The sequence below is a fragment of the Oncorhynchus tshawytscha genome, linkage group LG01, assembly GCF_018296145.1.
Source record: "Oncorhynchus tshawytscha isolate Ot180627B linkage group LG01, Otsh_v2.0, whole genome shotgun sequence".
Lineage (NCBI taxonomy): Eukaryota > Metazoa > Chordata > Actinopteri > Salmoniformes > Salmonidae > Oncorhynchus > Oncorhynchus tshawytscha.
In genome coordinates this window covers 9,130,419-9,149,266 of record NC_056429.1, presented here as the reverse complement: position 1 = coordinate 9,149,266, position 18,848 = coordinate 9,130,419, and the positions used below count along the sequence as shown (strand labels likewise).

The following is an 18,848-nucleotide window of genomic DNA, read 5'->3' as shown; positions in this document are numbered from 1 at the left end:
CTAATTTACAATGACGGCCTACCCCGGCCAAACCCTAACCCGGACGACACTGGGCCAATTGTGTGCCGCCCTATGGGACTCCCAATCATGGCCAGCTGTGATACAGCCTGGAATCGAACCAGGGTCTGTAGTGACAATATAAAAGAAGACAGAGGCCGGAATTCAATCAAAGGCGCATTGACGACAAAACGCACCGCACTGGTCGGCAGTACGCCTTTTTAAATGCAATAACCCTGACAAGTGTGGAGATCACATTCATGTTAAACGCTGCTGATATCTGCTCCAGAGCAAAATACCTTTAAAAGTAAAGTGCAGTGCTTTTGTTTACAATGCGCCTTTCATTGAATAGCGCATTTGGGCTGAAGCGTCGAGGAATGAGATGACTTTCTAATCAATACAATTTGACCACTGGGGGGCAACATTTACTAAAGTAGGATATTCACTCAATGTGAGAATTCATCCGTTATGAGAACAAGGGCACCCAACATCTGCTGCAGCAAATAAACAGTCAGAAATACTGTAACCATGATAAATATTTTAACCTGAAAGGGAAATTTCACCCTGGCTCTGCCATGGCATAAAATCATTATTATTATTATTATTGAGAAAATATGTCTTAATATATCTTAATTGATAAATATTTGATAAATAAATACAAGTTTGTGAAAATATTGCTAAACAAATCATTTTTTTCTCTGCACATCAGGGCTCTGGAAAAATACTTTAAAAGTTTTACACAGATAGGAAATACTATGATATAATACTATTTACATGAACTATTGCCATTTACATCCAGACACAAGATTATTAACTCAAACATTACAATAAAACTTCACTTCTCATTAACTTAAACCCACCAAGATTAGACTGGACCAAGGAATCAGGAATTATCATAGATATTCGTTTAGTGAACCAATTAACCCCAGGGATAAACTGGGACCCAAAATATGCCAGATTAATTCTTACACACCGCCCCAAGATTAAAATAGAATAATGTAAACGATAACTAATGTCAAATATACTGTGTCTGTAAAATGTATATTGTATGTATAAACTGGAAGTAGAAGTCCAAATATTGTTGTCCATTAGCTTACTCCAATTAAGGGAGGGTTAGGGGAAAAATTAGAAAAGATAATATATTAAAATAAAGTTTAAAAAACAAATAGAATAGAGTTGAATACAATGACAGTAGGGAACTTCAGTATAATGATAAACACAGTAGGATATGGTGACAGATATAACAAGGGTTAATCATTTGAAAACCTCTTCACAGCTCAGTTAGAAACAGTAGTCATTACAGATGACTCATGCAGTTAACATACTGACCCTCTCCCTCACCTGCTGCGTAGTGTACGCTAATGAGGAGCATATGGAGCTTAGATATCATAGGCCTACTATTGGAGAGATCAGGAAATATGTGTTTGAAGTTCTTAGAAGGGGTCATCAAAGAGCTTTACTGGAGAGCTCCCTACTGGAAGATCCCTTCTGGAGAGCTCCCTACTGGAGAGCTCCCTACTGGAAGATCCCTTCTGGAGAGCTCCTTACGAGAAGATCCCTTCTCGAGAGCTCCCTACTGGAAGATCCCTTCTGGAGAGCTCCTTACTAGAAGATCCCTTCTACAGAGAGCTCCCTACTGGAAGATCCCTTCTGGAGAGCTCCGTAGTAGAAGATCCCTTCTGGAGAGCTCCCTACTGGAAGATCCCTTCTGGAGAGCTCCCTTCTCGAGAGCTCCTTACTAGAAGATCCCTTCTGGAGAGCTCCCTACTGGAAGATCCCTTCTGGAGAGCTCCCTACTGGAGAGCTCCCTACTGGAAGATCCCTTCTCGAGAGCTCCCTACTGGAGAGCTCCCTACTAGAAGATCCCTTCTGGAGAGCTCCCTACTGGAGAGCTCCCTACTGGAAGATCCCTTCTGGAGAGCTCCCTACTAGAAGATCCCTTCTGGAGAGCTCCCTACTGGAAGATCCCTTCTGAAGAGCTCCTTACTAGAAGATCCCTTCTGGAGAGCTCCTTACTAGAAGATCCCTTCTGGAGAGCTCCTTACTAGAAGATCCCTTCTGGAGAGCTCCCTAGTAGAAGATCCCTTCTGGAAAGCTCCCTACCGGAAGATCCCTTCTCGAGAGCTCCTTACTAGAAGATCCCTTCTGGAGAGCTCCTTACTAGAAGATCCCTTCTACAGAGAGCTCCCTACTAGAAGATCCCTTCTGGAGAGCTCCTTACTAGAAGATCCCTTCTACAGAGAGCTCCCTACCAGAAGATCCCTTCTGGAGAGCTCCTTACTAGAAGATCCCTTCTACAGAGAGCTCCCTACTAGAAGATCCCTTCTGGAGAGCTCCTTACTAGAAGATCCCTTCTGGAGAGCTCCCTACTGGAGAGCTCCCTACTGAAAGATCCCTTCTGGAGAGCTCCTTACTGGAAGATCCCTTCTGGAGAGCTCCTTACTGGAACATCTCTTCTGGAGAGCTCCCTACTGGAAAATGCACTGTATCCCAGAGATCCATTTGTAGATCCGAACTCCACTCCACCAGTTACTAAGTTACAGTAAATGGTGATGTCCTTCGATGTGACGTCGGTAAATGTGGTGACAGTGAATATAATGTATGTGCCCGTCAATCAAAAGGACAATTTAATTAATGGCTACAGTGGATTATTGCTTATTGCTTATAACCACCTAGCCTCACCAACATTGTTTTTAGAATGAGTTTATCTGTGAGTCCTAAAGCTGGTATCGTATCTCATGTACAGTACCAGTCAGAAGTTTGGACACACCTACTCATTCAAGGGTTTTTCTTAATTTTTTACTATTTTCTACATTGTAGTATAATAGTGAAGACATCAAAACTATGAAATAACACATGAAATCCTGTAGCAACCAAGAAAAGTGTTAAACAAATCATAATATATGTTATATTTGACATTCTTCAATAGTAGCCACCCTTGGCCTTGATGACTGCTTTCCACACTCCTGGCATTCTCTCAACCAGCTTCATTAGGTAGTCACTTGGAATGCCCCTAAAGCTGGCATGGGGACTATCATGTATCTCAAAGTGAGCAGAACACGGGGCGGCAGGGTAGCCTAGTGGTTAGAGTGTTGGACTAGTAACTGGAAAGTTGCAAGTTCAAACCCCCGAGCTGACAAGGTACAAATCTGTCGTTCTGCCCCTGAACAGGCAGTTAACCCACTGTTCCATCATTGAAAATAAGAATTTGTTCTTAACTGATCTTGCCTAGTTAAATAAAGGTAAAATAAAAAAACACAGCCTTTAAGTTGACCTAAAACATTTTTTTTAAAGAGAGATCATAGTGATTTCTGTTTACTTACAACCCACTCACTCTATCAACACAAATCACCTCTGACACCACGGATAGATCTCAGCCCGTACAACACCCATACTCAGTCTTATAGCGAGAGAGAGAGAGACACAGAGAGAGAGACACAGAGAGAGAGACACAGAGAGAGAGACACACAGAGAGAGACAGAGAGAGACACAGAGAGAGACAGAGAGAGACAGAGAGAGAGAGACACAGAAAGAGAGACAGAGAGAGACACAGAGAGACACAGAGAGACACAGAGAGAGAGACACAGAGAGAGAGACACAGAGAGAGACAGAGAGAGACACAGAGAGAGACAGAGAGAGAGACAGAGAGAGAGATACACAGAGAGAGACAGAGAGAGACAGAGAGAGAGACACAGAAAGAGAGACAGAGAGAGAGATACACAGAGAGAGAGAGAGAGAGAGAGAGAGACAGAGAGAGAGAGACAGAGAGAGACAGAGAGAGAGAGACAGAGAGAGACACAGAGAGAGAGAGAGAGAGAGAGAGAGAGACACAGAGAGAGACAGAGAGAGAGAGACACACAGAGAGAGAGAGAGAGAGACACAGAGAGAGACACACAGGGAGAGAGACAGAGAGTGAGACACACAGGGAGAGAGAGAGAGAGAGAGAGAGAGAGAGAGAGAGAGAGAGAGAGAGAGACAGAGAGAGAGAGAGAGAGAGAGAGAGAGACAGAGAGAGACAGAGAGAGAGAGTACAGTAGTTAGTTATCCAGTTTATTCGGTGGCAATGTTAAACCACATTCCTGGCTTATCAGGTACAAAACACATTCAAAAAGCTTTGCATAAACAATAGTTTAAACATTTTTTAAATTTTTTTAATGAAAATATGATCACTTTTCCATTAGCTTTTTCCGTTCTAACCAGGTGGACAGTAAAGTATCTAAGTATCTTATTTTATTCTGTTCCATCCATTCCATGCTATTATATTATCTCCTATTCTAACGTGTTTAGTGAAATATCATTCCACCAAATCTCCGGCAGGTAAACCTCCCTTACTATAGACAGATGTTTTTATTTAACCTTTATTTATTTAGTCAGTTAAGAACAAAGTATTATTTTACAATGACAGCCCACACCAATTGTGCACCGCCATATGGGAGATCACGGCCGGTTGTAATACAGCCCGGGATCGAACCAGGGTCTGTAAGTGAAACCTCTAGCACTGACATGCAGTGCCTTAGACCGCTGTGCAATAGTATACCTAATTATGCATCAACAGTACATTTACAATCAATTTACCATTCTCACTCTGACAGTTGCTGCCCACGCCTTTTCACAGTGCTATATTTACATTCAACCGTTTTTTAAATCACACCCCCGGAGAGCGCTTACAAGTATAAAACATAATGTAATTGGATGGAAGCAGAGATGCACGTGCTCACTCTGACGCCTGCTAGCGCTCATTGGGCAATTTCGTTTAGCATGGCCCGGTGCCCCGGATGAGCGGTCCAGGGCCCTTAAATAAATGACCACCTACCCGGAGCACCGGGCCATGAAAAAAGGAACTCGCTCAATCTCAACACAAGCAACACTACACCGAGCAGCTGTGTTTTTGTCAGAGCTGAGGAGTCGTCCAAACGTCCGCAAGAGTTAAAAGAAAGAGTCCACAATGAAGACCCAAACTTGTTTCGCCTTCTCCATACAACAATTTGCTCTTTGTTTTCTGGTTGGTGCCATTTACATAGTGAATGGTAAGTATTTTTGTTTGTTTATAGTTAACCTTTATAATAATGCGTTTAGCATGCCGTGTGTCGGTTGACATCAGTCGATGGTGTCATGAGTGTTTTTCTTCGGAAAGTGGTGCAATTTATATATTTCGACAGTGTGTGGGTAAGAGGTAGACATTCCAAGCCTGGCATAAGTGGCAATGCCAATTCAGTTATTTTCCCAAAGTAACAAAGGCGCATTCCTGTGTTGGGAATTGGAGAGGTATTTGAGTGAGTCATTGGAACACATTGCCGCATCGAATCGAGCACGTTTTGCTTTGAATATGTAAAAAATATATATATATATTGCTTTATTTGCTCTAACAATATGCAATGGACAGTTTTGAACACACTTGTTATCAACAGTAGTGGTTGGTTAAGTCTGACGTGGCTAATCTAATTTGTATCACTCCCGCGGTAGCAATTGTGCTTAAACTACTATCAACCAACTACTATTCTATGTAGGTTTAAAGATAACATAAGCCTTTCTTGGTTACAGTGCCTCACAAACCAGGAAACCTATTCTGGATAGCTATTCAAAAAATCTTAAGGCATGAGTAGTTAAGTATAAAAACATCCCTTATGAAAGAACTCACACACCTAAGGGCATTCTGTTCAAAGTGCTGCTCACAGTAGTGTTCATTATGTTTGTCCAACTCTCATCCGCATGTCGTTGGTACTGCTTTGTTTGCGACTAGAAAGGACATACAAGACTGTTGCCTTCATCCTCAACTGTCGTCAGAAAAGTGGACATTTTGTGACCTGCGCTATCCTACTTTTCAGTTTGATATGCCTAAGCAATCGAGTCTCCGATTTCAAAGTTTATCTCACCATACAACTCTAGGCACAAGGACACATTTTAACAATTTACACTGAACATTTTACAAAAACACATTTACTGGAAGAACTGAAAATGGAAAGTTTTCTTGAATTTGTCCTTCTCCCAAAAACTCTTAAATATCTGTTCTTATTTAAGATTTAAGATGTCTGCAGAAAGAATGGGGTGTCAGCGACGACATGACACCCTGACTTTGAAAAAATATATATTTTGGTTATTGAACTACAGTAAGTGAAGTGGCTTTACACCCGATAACTGAATTTCATTATGGGTCCCTGATCTGTACTACACAGAAATGCATAATTATGGAAATTAATGTAATTCTCTTCATGGTGATGTATTCTAAATAGGTTCTAACAGGTATAAATATGCAATATCCTCTTTTGCTTATTTGGGTCTTATTCTACACACTGACTAGGCTAGGTGGTATACTGTATCCTGGGGTATTTGGTAAAAGCCAAGGGATTTTTTTTTTTTTTTAATGCTGTCAACTACAAAAAATTAAACGTTTTTCAATAAATTTGAATATCTGTAGGTACTTTTAAAGTTAATACCTGCAGTTAACTTGTGCAATACGTTAAGAGATAAAGCAGATTGAGTTCTTCATTACACATTATTTTACATTCTTATGCTTACGGTAGTCCTCCAGAACAGTTGAGCCAGTCACGTGTTTGCTTGTAAATAGCACAACCGGAGAACGTGGGAGCTGGTGAGTCCATAGCGTTCTGTATATATCAGCTAGTTTCTTTTTTTCTGTGTGGCCCATGGGAGGTGATGAAGTTACACACGTATACAATATATTACTAAATGTTTGCCATCAGATATCCTATAATGGCTTTAATGCCAGAAGTCAAAGAGCTCTGGTTGAGTTCTGTACAGTTGCCATTTTTTCCCTGTGCATCCTACTAGCGTTTTTTCCCCCCCCTCGTCCGTTGTTCTCCCATCTGCTGCTGTTTCTTTAGGAAAAACACAGCTACTGAACTTTGCACAATTTCCCTTGTTCGCTCGTAAATGTCCACACTCATCGAAAATGACATTCGGTAGCTACGCTTGTATTACTGTATGAGCTGGATTTGCCTGTCTTTGCAATTAGTTTGTTAGTTTTTGCTCGTTAGCATTTAGCTAACAGCGTCTGTGATTTCATTGTTTGTGCTAATTTTGTTAGCATTCTGGTAAGAGGCCAAATGGACTTGTCTTGTGTTTTAGTGCCCCCTTGTGTGCTATGTTGGTAATACCGTAAATCCCAGGATGAGAAAAGGACGGTATAACAAAATTAAAATCTGGATACCGCCCAAGCCTAACACTGACTATTCTTTTAAGGACCTCTGCCCCCAAGTAAGACCAAATTTGGTTGGTCCAGACCGGATCAAATCTGAACAAATCATAGATGTAACTTGCATGAAAATGACTTTCTGACAATTAGAAATGTACAATATCTGAAAATGGAATTAGACTCTTGGATGAACATGGATGAACGCTTCACGGTAGCGTGTCTTTTCCGTTTGGTTTGTAGGTTACTGCAGCTTGTTTGGCCCGTTGTTGTGTCAAGTCACACCGGTTCAGTAACCTTGTGCAGAAAAGTAGTCCCTTCACAACTATTTTCCCACTGATCTTTGTCGATAGCACCTGCTAAATTCTGTGCAGCAATGTTGAGAGCAGTAGCAACACTTTTGCATATCTCCATGGCTAACGTTATCTTTCAAAAAAGCAGCGGTAGCAAGGATTATCTACACATACTGAGCAGCTCATGTTATAAACAGAAGCGTGCTACATGGCAGACCAATCCGAACTCATCTCTCAGCATGTCCAGCCCATTCATTATCTCAGCTAATCATGGCTAGCGGGAAGGTTCCTGTCTTTTGTGGCTAAACCAATTATGCTTGTAGTTAAATAATGATTTTATTTGTATTTACAGATGGCACACATGTTTGTTATTAAGCCACATTTAAAGTTCACATGTTCCAGAACGCATTTAAATGTCTCCTGTGAAGTAGTGATGTGCGACATTCACCAAGCCTCTTGAAACGGGTCACACATTGGGTTTGCTGGTTTAATGCTACACACGTTTGTATAGACTGTATAATTTTGTGAAATCTGCAAAACAATGGCCGCCCCCCAGGCGCATTTTGTTTTTGTTTTGAGGAAATGAGCATCCAGCATCTTTGTAAAAAATAAAATGATCATAGTACTCTGCTGTGTTATTGTGCATGCAATGATGATCAATGATGGGGAAAAAACGGTTAGTTGTGTGAAGTAATGTCTTTGTAATATCGCAAATGGACGTGGCAGTTTCACCGCTACGGATTGCAGCTTTAAAGGAGAAAGTCCCTGCCCTAAAATACAGTCACTCAATTCTCTTCCCAAGGGCATTAGACTAGCCACGGTAAATAGGTGTGGCGGCTGCAGCAACCCAAACATTGAGTCACTTCTCTGGATGTTGCCGGCAGATGCAGACTTCAGAGTTCAGCCAAAAATCTGTGAACTTCCTGCCACAAATGACCACTCCAAGCCATGCAGAAAGTATTCATCATACCCTTTGGCCTATTCCACATTTTATTGTGTTACAGCCTGAATTCAAAATCAATTCCATTATTGCACATTTATTGAAAATGAAATGCAGAAATGTAATTTACATAAGTGCAGCAGTGAGTGTTTTTGGATAAGTCTTTAAGAGCTTTCCACACCTGGATTGTGCAACATTTTCCCATTTATTGTTTTCTAAGTTCTTCCAGCTCTGGTTGTTGATCATTGCTAGACTACCATTTTCAGGTCTTGCCATAGTTTTGACATCAATCTACTTGAAAATCTAACTCGGCCAATCTGGAACATTCAATGTATTCTTAGTAATCAACTCCAGTGTAGATTTGGCCTTGTTTTAGGTTATTGTCCTGCTGAAAGGTGAATTCATCTTGCCTGGTGGAAAGCTTACTGAACCAGCTTTTGCTCCTGGATTTTGCCAGTGCTTAGCTTTTTTTTTTTTTTTTTTCATCCTGGATAAACTCCCCAGTCCTTAACGATTACAAGCATACCCATAACATGATGCATCCACCATTATGCTTTAAAACATGGAGAGTGGTACTCAGTTGTATGTTTGGGGCAAATCCAATACTTTGTATTCAGGACAAGAAGTGAATTGCTTTGTCACATTTTTTGAAGTATTACTTCAGTGGCTTCTGGCAAACAGGATACATGTTTTGGAATATTTGCATTCTGTACAGGCTTCCTTCTTTTCACTTTCATTTAGGTTGGTATTGTGGAGTAACTACAATGTTGTTGATCCATCCTCAGTTCTCCTATCACAGCCATTAAACTAACTGTTTTAAAGTCACCATTGGCTTCATGGTGAAATCCCTGAGCTGTTTCCTTCCTCTCCGGCAACTGAATTAGGAAGGATGCCTGTATTGTTGTAGTGACGGGGGGTATTCATACACCATCCAAAGCGTAGTTAATAACTTCACCATGCTCAAAGGCTTCTTCAGTGTTGTATATGTTTATCTTTACCCATCCACCGATAGGTGCCCTTTGCGAGGCATTGGAAAACCTCTCTGGTCTTTGTAGTTGAATCGGTGTTTTGAAATTCACTGCTTGACTGAGAGGCCTTACAGACACTTGTATGTGTGGGGTACAGAGATGAGGTAGACACTATTATTGCACACAGTGAGTCCATGCAACTTGTTAAGAGAATTTTTACTCCTGAACTTATTTATGCTTGACATAATAAAGGGGTTGAATACTTATTGACTTATTTCAGCTTTTAATTTAATTAAATTGTAAACATTTCTAAAAACATAATTCTACCTCGACATTATGGGGTATTGTGAGGGTAGGCCAGTAAAAAAAAGTCAGCCTGTAACAATATGTGGAAAAAGTCGAGCAGTGTGAATTATTTCTGAAGGTACTATACCTGTCCCTACACTTTCCTTACTGAACCCTTTCCATGTTACTGAACCACCAGCAGCCCTGCTGCACCAGGGAGCCAAGGAAAGGCCACTGTTTTGGTCTTCATCCTGCCCCAGCAGTGTCATATAAAATGTCTTCAAGACCAGGGAAGAACTGAAGGGTCTGAGAATGAAGGCATGGAGTTTGTTATAGGTAGCTTTGACTGGGAAGGCTCAGTGTAAGATTCAGTGCCTGATATGACAGGAGCTGAGCTTTACTGGGCTGGCCTGGTTATGCATCTACAATAGTAGCTGCAAAGGACAATATCAGAGCCAGTATAGTTTGGGTTGGTTCCATGGTAGGAATCGGGGTCACTGGTCCCCTGTCTTCGGACTTGTGGGGAGGGAAGTGCAAAGCCATGTTATGTGTCATGCTGAGGCGTAGTTCTTCTCACAACAAGACCACTCCAGTCAGCTGAGAGAGACGAGGCTAAATATAGCTGGACTGCAGGGCCAATTGCTCGATTTCTAGTGTGTGTTTGTCCTATGAACCATTCAAAAGGCTGCTGCCTGCCATAGCCCTTGCCATCTGCAGTGCCAGTATGGTCCAGCCTTTGGGGACCTGTCTCATTTTGTTCTGACGACTTTACTTTTAATGTCAACCGATTGGGTCTCATATTAATTTTGAATAACGACCCGGCTAATGAATCTTTCATCGCAGTATGGAACATTCTAATTCGGGCTTCAATCATTGTCGCTCGTCCCACATTCCAATCTGCTGTGTTAAATATTTTAAACGCCATCCCATGATGTAGCCAAACTCCATTCAAACTTCGCAGTGTTATTTTGTGGCCACCAATGAGGCTCACTTGATTAAAACCTTCCACAGTTGAGATGTTTTTGCAAGATAAGTTTCTGCTGGTTATACACCACCTGAAGTGTAACACAGAAAAATGGTCATGCAGAGACCGACAGGTTGTTAATTGAATCTCCGAGCTGACAAGGTAAATCTGTTCAGCCAAAGAAGGCAGTTAACCCACTGATCCCCGGTACGCCATCATTGTAAGTAAGAATGTGTACTTAACGGACTTGCCTAGTTAAAATGATAATATACTAGTGTATTGCATGAAACTCATGGAAGCTACTGTAGCCTAAGTTCAGGTATATTCCCTTAGTTTCAGTGTGCTTTCTTCTTTGGTGCTTAATGAATATCGACCCTGAAGGGTGATGTAATTCTCCCCCCCCCCGGTTCCCATTTGGCGCCTATGGCACTAAGTCATTAGACTTTGGCTGGTGCTCTACATGTGACAAATATCCTACAAATCACATTGGCTATGATGGCCTGTCTGTAAACTATCAACTGTGTCCAGTAGAAGCTCCCGCTAGAAAACTTTCAACATTCTATAAAATATTCTGGGCACACAGTTACTTGCTCCAGTGAACTCGGGACAGACACACCTGTAGGTTACTTGCTCCAGTGAACTCGGGACAGACACAGCTGTAGGTTACCTGTGCAAGCGATAAGAAGTAGGGGTGACGGGTAGCTTAGCGGTTAAGAGCTTTAGGCCAGTTACTAAAAGGTCACTGGTTCGAATCCCCAAGCTGACAAGGTGAAAAAAATCTCTGTGCCCTTGAGCAAAGCACTTAACCCTAATTGCTCCTGTTAATTAAGTCACTCTGGATAAGAACTTCTGCTAAATTAATCAAATGTAAATGCGAAAACGTAATCGGTTATTTATGACTCATTACAAATATTTGTCCAATACATTAAGGAAATATTATCCTTCTAACAACAGACTTTGTTACTTGCTGTTTGAGGTGAAGAAAAATGACTTTGAGAAGCTTCACAGCTCATTTAGTGGTGGACAATCAGAAATACTATCAGACATCCCGAAATGGGCACATTTATAGACCTACATTTGTGCGTAGGCCAGGTAGCCTAGGCCTACTTCTAGATGTGTAATTAGGTGTGCACCCTTACTCAACATTCACCCTTGTCGGTGCCTGTTGGTCACCCTTGTTGTGGTCACCCTTGTCGGTGCGTGCCTGTTGGGTGACTCATTTCCTGGAACTCTTAAACCCAAAACCTCAGATGGTCTCCATACAGGGAAATGTATTTCCTCCGACTATAACACAGGAGGCGTTTACTTACATGGTCGACTCATGTCTTAACTCAAATCCAATCTCTCTGTCTATAGACCTCCTGATTTTAGATGGTGAGTCATGTGGCAGAAGCCTTTCTGTGGTATTTGGACCCGCAGGGACATGGGGAAAGGCAAGTTTTCTTTTTGGATCAAGAAGGGGCTTAGATGGTGGCAGGGTGCATGGTAATGACCCCGGTCAGTTTGTTGGCACGGCAACATTTTAGAGAGTTTGAGGCCCCGATCTTGGTGGTAGAGAACTGTTTGTATTTTTAAGCCAATTTAATGCGATCCTACATATTCTGCAGTTTTAACTTTGCAGTTTTAAAGGTTGTTTCCTGCGAATTTATGCATTTTGACATGTTATTCTGCTCAAACATAAGAACAAAATGAATGCGGCTAGATTAATTGTTTTTGGATATTTCAATTCTCCCAGACTGTCTATTTTATTTTGGTGATTGTTAAAGTTCTCAAAGATTATATTATTTATAATTATAAACTGAGTGGTTCGAGCCCTGAAAGCTGATTCGCTGACAGCCATGGAATATCAGACCGTATACCACGGGTATGACAAAATATTTATTTTTGCTGCTCGAATTACGTTGGTAACTAGTTTATAATAGCAACAAGAAACCCTCTGTTTTTTGTGGGTTTTTTTTTTGTATATGGCCAATATACCACGGCTAAGGGTTGTATATCCAGGCACTCCGTGTTGCGTCGGGCTTAAGAACTTAGCTGTGTTATATTGGCCGTATACCACAAGCCCCCTCGGGCCTTATTGCTTCAATATATTATCGGTCCATTATCTTTTCCGTTTTTAAGTTTACACTCCAAACCAAATTTTTTAAATGTAATTTTTTTTTTACACTGTTTGGACTTAGGCAACCCGAAAATACACTTAGGCGGCCCACCCAAGAATTACAATGGCATAAAAATACCTGAAAGACTCGGGCTGTTACTCAATAGAGTTTTACAATCACAGTAACAAACTGCCATGTGGGCCTGTCAACCCTGGCTGCCACACTGAGCTGATTGACTGACGTATAATGAGGGGACATGCCTTCTCATACACCAGTATACTAAACATTAGGAACACCTTCGCAATGTTGAGTTGCACCCTGCCTTTTGCCCTCGGAACAGCTTCAATTCATCGGAGCATGGACTCTACAAGGTGTCGAAAGCGTTCCACAGGGATGCTGGCCCATGTTGACTCCCACAGTTGGATGTCCTTTGGTTGGTGGACCATTTCTTGATACACACAGGAAACTCTTGTGTGTGTAAACCCAGCAGCATTGCAGTTCTTGAAACAAAGCTTGGAGCTTACTAACATACCCTGTTCAATGTTTTGTCTTGGCCATTCACCCTCTGAATGGCACACATACACAATCCATGTCTCAATTATCTCAATGCTTAAAAATCATTCTTTAACCTGTCTCCTCCTCCTTCATCTACACTGATTGAAGTGGATTTAACAGGTGACATCAAAAAGAGATCATAGCTTTCACTTGAATTCACCTGGTCAGACATTCTTAATGTTTTGTCCACTCAGAGTATATCAAGTACACACTAGTTACATTTAGTGGCAGTAGTGGGGTCCTGGTGTGGTGGGATCCTGTTGTTAATGTGAGCAGAGGTCAACACTTAAAACCGCCACTGTAGACACTTATCAGGGCATGTTTATTCAACTGCTGTTAACTCTTAATCATTGACCTCCTTTTTATATTCTCTCACAGAGACTGAATATTAATCAGTGAGGGTGATACAAGTGTCCCTAGCCTACAGTCTCCTCAGACTTAACACTTGACTCAAATTTCAAGCTGTTGGGAGAGAGAGGGAGACTAATCAACCAGATCAGCTGATCAAACATGTCGATACCCCCATTGCTGCCAATGAGTCAGAAAAGTCTTTCTAACCTCCACCCTATGCTCGGTCTCCATTCCCATTTAATACTGAGGATAGAAAGATGATGAATGAAAGATGATCGACTCCCCATGAGTTGGGGCCAATTTCATTTCTTGTCCATTCAGGAAGTATATGGAAATTCCAATTCCATGACCAACTGCCGATGAGTCAGAAAATCCCTTATAAACTCCACCCTGTCTAAATTCCTTCTCCATTCCTATTCATTACGGAGGATAGAAAGATGATGAATTGCTGTGGCTGGACTCCCCATGCCTAAATAAAGGTTATATACAAATATCTTGAATACTTTTTCAACTTTTTAAATGAGTCCACCACTTAGTTTTGTTTTATCAACAGATGCCATCAGGATTATTATTATTATTATTATTATTTTAAAGGCAGGAACTATTTGTGGAAGCGAAATGATTTCTCAATAAATGAAAGTGAAACTTTGGCTATAAGGAAAGCCACAGGTTATCACTGAAATGTGTTGACAACATAGAAGTTAATAAACCACTTCCCTATGATCACTTGATGTTGGTTAGGTAGCTTCTGCAGAACAGCAATACTGAATGAGCTGTTTTTTATTTGGAGAAGAAAATTAGTTAAGTAGCTATTTTATGTCCCAGTGTGTTTGTTTATTTAGGCCATTTCTAGGGAGTTGTGGTGGTTAGACCACCGTTTTAAAGCTGCAACCAACTTGACAAATTTGTCTCTAATTGAATTTACTCACAGAAACCCAGTAAGTAGCACCTGATCCACATTTCAGTTTCGAAGACCAGGGCTGTGTTCAGTAAGGCATGAAATGGAAGAGAACTCGGATACTCCATTTTGTTTTCATTGCAAAACATTTTGCTTCAGTGTACCCTAATGAGTTAGGTCATTGTTCTGACGGTCATTCTTTCAACATGGGCTACATTTTGCTTGGCACTCAATGTTTTTCGAAAGAAGCTGTCTGCTGCGTAGTAGGAAGTGGGGCTGGGAATTGCCACGGACCTCACGCTACAGTAATACCACAATACTTAGGTGCCGGGTTTTAATATTTTATGTGTATTGCGTTTTGATGGTCCAAACATATTGCTCACCATATGGCTGCTGCAGAGGGACAAGAGAGCCACGATTTAAAACAAGTTTTGATCAGTCATGGAAATAAAAGGGCTGAAAACGTATTGGCTTCCTGTTTTGAAAACATTACTAACAAGCTATGAAGGAAACAATTTTGGTACGAGTACAGCCAATCAGTGCAAAAATATTTTTATGTTTTATCAAAACTAATATCCTTATATATATATCACTAGTAAGAAGAGGGGGGTTTCATTCCTTCCTAAAGATAAACAAACAGAAATATTGAGACAGACGCCGCTCTCAACAAGGCCATGACACCACTAAAACACTTGCTACCCCTGGGAAAGACATGTTGATGACTCGGTTTTGGGATACATCGCATAACAGGATGTTGGTGAAATGGATCATGCACAGGTGCACATCTATTCTGTATCTATTTCTATTAGCAGGTTATTGCCAAATATTGTAAGGCTACGTTGTGAAAAAGATGATGTCCTGTGTAAATTCCCTCTTAAAAATGAAGATCTGACAAGGAAGACTAAAAGGTCTTGAATGATGGCCCCAATTATGTTTTTTATTTTACCTTTTATTTAACTAGGCAAGTCAGTTAAGAACAAATTCTTATTTTCAATGACGGCCTAGGAACAGTGGGTTAACTGCCTGTTCCGGGGCAGAAAGACAGATATGTACCTTGTCAGCTCGGGGGTTTGAACTTGCAACCTCCCGGTTACTAGTCCAACGCTCTAACCACTAGGCTACCCTGCCGCCCCTGTACAATGACTTCAGAAAGTTTTCAGACCCCTAGACTTTTTACACTTTGTTACAGCCTTATTATAAAATGGATTTAAAAAAATATATATATATAAACAATTCTCAGCAATGTACACACAATAGCCTATATTGACAAAGTGAAAACAGGTTTTTAGAAATATTTGCTAATTTATTGAATGTGTAAATAATGCCTTTTTATAAGGATTCAGACCTTTTGCTATGAGACTTGAAATTGAGCTCAGGTGCATCCTGTTTCCATTGATCATCCTTGAAATGTTTCTGAAACTTGAATGGAGTCCACCTGTGGTAATTTTAAATTGATTGGACATGATTTGGAAATGCACACACCTGTCTATATAAGGTCCCACAGTTGACAGTGCATGTCAGAGCGAAGACAAAGCCATGGGGTCAAAGGAATTGTCCATAGAGCTCAGAGACAGGATTGTGTCAAGGCACAGATTTGGGGAAGGGCACCAAAACATTTCTGCAGCTTTGAAGATTCCCAAAAACACAGTGGCCTCCATCATTTGGAAATGGAAGATGTTTGGAACCACCAAGACTCTTCCTAGAGCTGGCCAAACTGAGCAATCGGGGGAGAAGGGCCTTGGTTAGGGAGGTGACCAAGAACCCGATGGTCACTGACAGAGCCCCAGAGTTCCTCTGTGGAGATGGCTGCCCTTCTGGAAGGTTCTCCCATCTCTGCAGCACTCCACCAACCGGGCCTTTATGGTAGAGTGGCCAGACGGAAGCCACTCCTCAGTTAAAGGCACATGACCGCCTACTTGGGAGTTTGTCAAAAGGCACCTAAAGGACTCTCAGACCATGAGAAAGAAGATTTTTCTCCAGAGTGTTCAGGATTCTCTCCAACCTGCTCCAGAGTGTTCAGGATTCTCTCCAACCTGCTCCAGAGTGTTCAGGATTCTCTCCAACCTGCTCCAGAGTGTTCAGGACCTCAAACCGTGGTGAAAATTCAACTTCCAATAGGACAACAACCCTAAGCACACAATCAAGCCAACGCCGGAGTGGCTTCGGGACAAGTCTCTGAATGTACTTGAGTGGCTCAGCCAGAGGCCAGACTTGAACCTGATCAAACATCTCTGGAGAGACCTGAAAATAGCTGTGCTGCCACACTCCCCATCCAACCTGACAGCTTGAGAGGATCTGCAGAGAAGAATTTGAGAAACTCCCCAAATACATATATATATAGTAATCAAAGGCCATCCAATGATATATGTGTGTGTGTGTATATATATAGATAGATATATATATCTATCTATCTCATTGGATGGCCTTTGATTACATTGAAAAGGCATCCTTCCTTCCTTGAAGAATTACGATCTAAATTGATTGGTTTGGGGAAGGCAATTAGGTGGCAGGTTTTCTTTATCCGATCGAAATCAAACACTTCTAATCTGTGATTGGCTCGAGGGAACTGTACTGAAACCACCTTTTTTATATATAGTCTGTTCCCAAAACAGGATATGAAGACGCAAGCTCCACTGGCACAGGTTAGAGCCATGTTCACCCTGGATAAACTTGCCCAGAGGTTGTGGTGTGTTTGGATGCCAGAGTAGGAGAAGGAGGGGAAACACTGAGACGGAACGCTTTGAGTCTCACCAACGTGCCATCATTTTTCACCATGGTCTTGTGGGGTCCGCAGACCCCCTAATTCAAAGCAATCGGTTCACATAGTCCACAGCGATCAGTTGGCAGTTCACAGCTATTATTCCCCACTTCCTTCACAAATAACTCTTCCACTTGTCAGTTCGTTCTAAATTTAGACTTTCTCCAGTCTAATCCAACATCAGCATTAAGTACAAATTCCCCCACATAGCTTCCTTTTCCCCTCGTGGCATTGTTTTTCCTCTTGTAAGAAATATAGGCTATAGGGAGTTTCCACCATGTCTACACCAATCCAATGGTTTCTGTGGGGGGAGGAGTGCACAAGTGCACACTTCAGGAGAAAGTAGAGATTATTGGGAGGCACGGTCTGAATTCCCCCGTGAGCCTCATGCCAAAATCTTGAAACACTGTGGACTGACCAGGCTGGAGCCAGACGCATTAGTGACTGGAAACCTCCAGTATCTGTGTGTCTTGAAACGCTGTGTCAGCAGACTAGCGCAATCAGACAAGCCACTCATGACAGTCAGTGCTGTGTCATCTCTTGACCTGTCCAAATCAAGTCCACTGGCCTAATTGGAGTAGACAGTGTGGTAGGTGTCAGTGTGTTGTTAACTCTATTACTGAGCCACCAGGAAATGCCAGGCCTCTTTGTAGGAATTACAAGGCAACAAAACATTGTGTCAATGCTGATCTGTGTGCCACTACGGAGTAAACGATTGAATACATTGTTGAATAACCAATTTCCTTTTTAACCTTTGTTTTGGAAAGAGGGTCTTCTGACTTAGGCTTCCTGGTTAAATATTGGTCACTGTTCCTCTCTCCCAGGTGACTACTGTGAGATAAATGTCTGCACTAATGGGGGGAGCTGTGTGACTGGCCCCAGATCCTCCTTCATCTGTATCTGCCCCGATGGCTATACTGGGGACACGTGCAATGACACCGAGACTGGTAAGGACAACGGAGCAATATATCTGCACAAAAGCATCATTTTAAAAATGTATTTTTAAAAATTTAACTAGGCAAGTCAGTTAACAACATTCATATTTACAATGATTGCCTACCGGGGAACAGTGGGTTAATTGCCTTGTTCAGGGGCAGAATGACAGATTTTTACCTTGTCTGCTCGGGGATTCGATCCAGCAACCTTTCGGTTACTTGCCCAATGCTCTAAGCACTAGGCTGCCTGCCGTCCCATTATAGCTAGGTATTTTAATTAGTATCATGTATAGTTATTAAATTGTAAAGTTATTTGTAGGCCAGTTATAAGGAGTCCCAAGCTGTTTATGAAGGCCTATAGCAAGTCTTTCTAAAGCACTATGGGTGTGTTGAGGGTTCATTTTAAGTTGTTACTCTGACAGATGGTATATGGGCAGTGTTAGAGGAAGCTTCTGAGAGGCTGTCTCTGTACTACAAGGTATTGCCCTAATGCTATTCTTCCCTATTCTCCTCCCTTGCCTCTCTTTGACCCAAGTCGTTGCTGTAGAAAGAGAACGTGATCGCGGTCCCACCTACCTGGTACAATGAGAGTTAATAATAAGTTCTATTTGCTTCCCAGGGCCCTGCAACCCAAACCCCTGCAAGAGGATGGCTT

At 41.7% G+C, this 18,848-nt stretch overlaps 1 long non-coding RNA gene across 1 annotated transcript; it reads left to right on the top strand.

Moving 5' to 3' along the window:
• The first annotated feature begins 4,808 nt into the window (after positions 1 to 4,808).
• LOC121847142 lies at positions 4,809 to 18,848 on the top strand. The gene is made up of 3 exons (XR_006084040.1): positions 4,809 to 5,024; positions 18,083 to 18,205; positions 18,813 to 18,848. It is a non-coding gene; the product is annotated as an uncharacterized LOC121847142 (long non-coding RNA).